Raw genomic sequence first — 5,788 nt, forward strand, 5'->3', positions numbered from 1 at the left:
ACTACACACATTTTCACACTTACAGCACTACTGTGGCTTAGTTTACCTCTCAACTAAAAAAACAAATATTGTGATGACAGGAATAGCATTATGTAACTCAGGTATACAAATTATGCTCTGAGCTATCTTTGAATTGGGTTAGAGGTGAGTATAATGATCCAGTTCCAGTGAACTGACCTCTATCTGTCTTAATGGCTTTGTTTAGTTCCCTCTCTATGGTGACCATTGAGGATACATCACGGAATAAGGCAAACATAAGTAACAACACAACACTAAACACATGGAATGCAATCAAAGGGTCATTCCGTGGAAGAAATCATGACTTTTTTATTGTCACTATACTGTTTTGTATAATTTCATTACAGGATGTGCACGAAAACATTTCCTTCTCCTAATCTTCCAATAAGCAATCAAGAGGACAATAACCAATTACAACAGCTTTTCCACACAAACTGCTGGATTTAATTTCTTCACACAGTACTGTTAAGATCCAGCATCATGTACAACTGCCATAGACTGATTCACATTATACAGTACAGTCAAATAGTCATTTGTTTCTCCTTTTATTATAATATCTAGTTGTTATCCAAGTCTTTTTAACATTTACTGTTGCCTATAAACTCTATTTCAATTTTAATTTTTTGCATTTGTTTTCTAAATTCTATATTTCAACATCCAAATGAAACCCGTCTCCTTTCTTAAAGCATTTTGCTGCATGTTTAAACCACCTGACTAGTAATACCTCATTTTCACAATCTAATCAATACCCAATTGATACGGTAACAGTGTTGCCAAGTCTGCGGTTTTCCTGCAGAAATGGGCCACTTTTAGCGAAAACCCCCACCCCCTGAAATGCAAATGTGACAGATGTTGAACCCCAGGAAGGAGGTTTTAGGTACTTTTGATTGCTGTTTTCACCCGGAACGTGATTGAGAAAGTTTCTGTACCTATTGGGACAGTTTGGTTATGCAGACCTGGCAACCCTGTGCAGTGAAGTCTCAGATTAAATGTATTTTCTCATTGAATATCCTACTTTACTTGAAAATGCATCATCAAGTTTCAATGTTCCATGTTGACTTTTCATCTTGCGTTTTTTTGTATATTATTTTATTTAGTTATTTATTTTTATTGCATAAAGGCCAGAGGGTATTTTTTTATTTATTTTTATTGAATAAAGGAAAGTTTGTTTAAAAAAAAAAAAAAAAAAAAAAAAAAAATATATATATATATATATATATTCATATTCCAAAAGAACAGGTTTCATGGACTCTATATAACTGTTGTATATATATATATATATATATATATATATATATATATATATATATATATATATATATATATATATATATTGCATAAAGGCCAGAGGGTATAAAAACACATGGGGTTTAATGGAATAATAAAAAAAATGACTTTGTGTAGCTGTATGTGTAAGATTTGCGGCACTTTCAACACAGCGTAGTCAACCATACTAACTCTGTGTTTGGGTTTGAGTGGCCGTGTGGTCATGATGTGTTTGCTGGTTTAATGTGCCATATATTAAAGGGCTACAATGCCATCAATGACGTTAACCACTAAACCCGGAGAGGGTCACACGACTAAGTTTAAAATTCGCATGAAAGCACTAAATAAACATATTAAGGTGCCGATTGGCCTTGTCAGGTGAAGTGCATCAGCACAGATGTGTGTCGATCAATAAGGGAGGGAAAAGTAAACCTGTTCACCCGACAGACAATGTTTGCTTCCTCGTCTTGCTAGAATGAAGAGGAAATATGCGAAGCAAACAACGACAAAGCACTTTCTTGATAAATTAATATTTAATAACATCATGCCAAGATCTATATATCAGGTCTATTTCAGGCAGCCAGAATAATTTGTTCTCATAGATTGTTTGTTCAAAAAGGAAAACAGGGAAGTGCTCTGAAACAAAAGAATGTCATTCTAGGACAAGAATGGTATAGATCTATCTGTTAAACCCTATCTTACAGGACATATTAAGATTATCTTAACTGTAAAAATATTTTTGAAGTTATTTTTTGGAGATTATTGGATCAGTTACACAGATTAGCATTTTTTTAATTATAAAAAAAATGACTGAATTAATTTATAAATGTATTTACCTTTATTATGAATATAAATGATTATAAATTGAATCAATTCGAGATTCTGAACTATTTCTGTAGTGAAATCATTGTACAGCCAGATTTTCTTGGTTCCACTGAATCACAAGATGCTCTTTGAATCATTCTTAAATCATTCTGGAGAACGTGGATCTGAATGTTCATAAATGTGCAAATAAACCAGGCAGATCTAAAAAGGGCGAAGATTTCAAATCATTTGTATGTGAGTGCCCATGTTCCTGAACAGAATGATCAAGTGATATCCATCACAAAGGGTTACCTCAGCCCCCACAATCCCTTGCACGCGTAATTGCTGTATTACATTTGCGAGGTATTGTAGTGATGCTAGACGCTTCTATAAATGGAAAGAAAGGGGACTAAGCTGGATCAGAAAGGTCTGCAGAGGCAGGCATTTTTTAATAGTACATTGTTGCGACTGATTTACAGGCCAGTAGGGTCCAAAAAAAAAACCTAGGTACAATTTGTCATTTTTGCTGCTGTGGTAGCTCGGATGGAGAAAAAATAAATAAATAAATAAATAAATAAATAAATTCTGCTAATATTTATTTTATAGATTTATTATAGATTATAGTTTGTTTTTCATCAGAATGTAAGCACATTTGCATTTCCATTTTTGCATACTGGAAATGAAAGATTCTTTTTTACCGTTTATGTGTTTATATATATATATGCTATTTCTGACTTCATTTAAAATCTAAACCAAGACAGCTGCATTACATGCTGAGTACACGTCCATTCTTTTAGTGTATATTGATTAATGGACAGGACTCGTACATGGGTTTTTGTTTCATTTCTCCAGTCTCACGCATGTGTTCAATTTGGGCATCTTGCATTGTTCCCAATACATGTGTCGTGAATCATTCAGAGCTCCTCCACTGAACTTCTCATGACACTATTTATGTTGCTCACCACTACCCTTAACAAGCGTTTGCTTTGCTGGTGGTATTGACTTGTACCACCTTATGCAATCGGGTAAACAGAGTATAATAGCCTTTCTATTTACACATGATTTATTTCAATACAAATACTGGCAATTTAACCCCTAAAGCTCCATAGTGAACTACATATCATCCAGACATCTGAGCTGAATACTGCCGTCTGAAAGTCTAGGCTCAGGGAGAATAAATTGGTCAAAAGTGACAGCAAAGACATTTATAATGTTACAAAAGATTTCTATTTCATTATAAATGCAGTTCTTCTTAACTTTAATTCTATTCATAAAAGAATCCTAAAAAAAAAATGTAGCGCTGTTTCCACAAAAATATGAAGCAGCACAACTGTTTTCAACATTGAAAACAATAAGAAATGTTTGTTTAGGCAGCAAATCATCATATTAGAAAGATTTCTGAAGGATCATGTGACACTGAAGACTGGAGTTATGATGCTGAAAATTCATCACGGGATTAAATTACATTTTACTTAGTTATTTTTAATTTATTTTCAAAATATTTACTGTATTTAATCAAATAAATGCAGCCTGGGTGAGCATAAGGGACTTTATGGGTACCCATAGTAACAGAATTACTTATTGTGCAAAAGTAAATCTAAATGTCATTAAAATCAAACATTGAAGTTATTAACATGAACTGCTCAGGCTTAAAAATATAAAGAGACTAACAATAGAACATTGATAATTTGAGGTTTCATGGCCTTTAAAGGCCGTATTTTCTATAGGAACACTGAGATGACTCAGATCTGCTTGAATTAATGAAAGTAAATAGTACTTGCATTAAATTGCGCAGACCTTTGCTGAGACATTATGATGCAGCTCTGACCAGTTAATCAAACACTGTTGTGTGGAAGGGTCAAAAAAAAAAAAAAAAAAACCTACAGTATGTGAGCTGTACTTCTTGGAATCGGATGACTTAGCGCAATTCATTTTTCTCTGCTTTTAGCTGCTAAGGCATTTATGTGCTGACATAATACCAACCAGTTTATGCTGATGAAACTTGACTCATGTACGACTCATGTCTGGGATTGTCCTCTGGGTGTACAGGCTGAAAGGACTGAAATTTATTCAGAGTATAGGTGTGAAAAGCCCATCAGCACATTTTCAAACACTTCCAAAAGAATTGCAATCGTTAGATACTTACAGCTATTCATCAGACTGTGTTGGTTTTTCTTGCTAAATAATATTTTGCAGCAGACAATGCACTGCAGATTTTTCAAATGCATCTTTGGCTAATTCGAGTGCATTTGGAATCAAATAACTCGAGCAGGTGTTGTTGTGTAGCTGGCATTCAGAAATGTTTCCTTGCAAGCGAGAAGCATTGTAAACCTAAGCTCACCATGGCAACAGAAGCTCAGGTGTGTGACTGTGATACTAGGCTTTGAGAACAATCCATGACACTCACGGCTGAGCAGCTCTAACCTACTGAAAAAAGACACAACAGTCTGTTCAAAGCCTATTTTCACAAATATTAACATGTTTTAACCTGTTTTAATTGATAAGAATATATTTTACCCAACTCTCTTCATCCTTTATAGTCTTAACAGCAGAAACATCAAAACATTCCAAAAGAAAGATACAATTCCTTTATCTTGTCTTGTTTCACTGGCAGATTTTATGTGTATTTTCCTCTTCCTCCGTTTTTTTTTTTTTTTGGTGCATTGCATCCTGTGAGCATATCACCACCTACTTTTGCTGTTATGCAGTCATGGTTTATGTATAATTAATTTCTTCCTTATTTTTGCTTTTTTTTCTAATCTTACACGTGAATACACATACCTATACAAATATTTTTGTGACTTTGGTCACAGTTAAGTGAGTCGTAATTACAGTGGATAAAATAATATACACATGCTTGTGTTGCTGCCATAAAACGATCTGCCCTTTTCGCAAAATTTTGTAACCACTTCGTAAACTTATTCATCTTATGCCGCAAGCATATACATCTGTAGTTTGGTTCATTTGGTCCAGACCAACGGCAAAAAATTATACATTGTAGCATTTTTCAGCCGTTTGGTTCCTTTTCACACTATACTGATTGTTCTGGTCTTAACCAGTTCAAACCAAAATGCAGTCACTTGGCAACATCCACATCACTCGTTGGCCAGATGTGTCCCTAAACGTATTTCCTAAACTGCTTTTTGATTGGTCAGAATTAACGTGCGGTAAAATTCCAACGGAACTCCCGGAAGTAATCAAAGAGAGGAGGAAAATCCAGCAGACAACATGCCGCTTTTTTAGTACGGTCATCAGACCAAATTTCAATGAGGCTCCGCCACTCCTCACAACTCCAAGTTTGTCCGCAAGCTGCCATAGGGCTATGCTGATGCTTGTCCTCATCCCATAATGCACAGCGCAGCTACTTTAGTCCAAAAATGGGCAGTGCTTTTTGCAGTTGGGTCTGTTCGAGGTCGGATCACATTCTCACCACAAACGAACCACTCCAGTGTTCGTTTAAAACCATAGACCACCTTTTCATGGAGGTCTCGGTATGCTGGTTTAGACCGCTTTTGGTGCACACCCGAGTGCGATTGTTGCATTCATACCTGCCCAGATGGACCGCTCCAAGAGGACAATGAACTCTAATGCGATTCAACTGAACTAAATGAGGCAGGTGTGAAAGCACCCTTACAGAACAGATGTTGGGATGAAGCATGGGAAAGAAACAGAAGCTATTCGTCTCATTAGAAGTAAGTTT

This window comes from Cyprinus carpio, chromosome A13, assembly GCF_018340385.1.
Source record: "Cyprinus carpio isolate SPL01 chromosome A13, ASM1834038v1, whole genome shotgun sequence".
Classification (NCBI taxonomy): domain Eukaryota; kingdom Metazoa; phylum Chordata; class Actinopteri; order Cypriniformes; family Cyprinidae; genus Cyprinus; species Cyprinus carpio.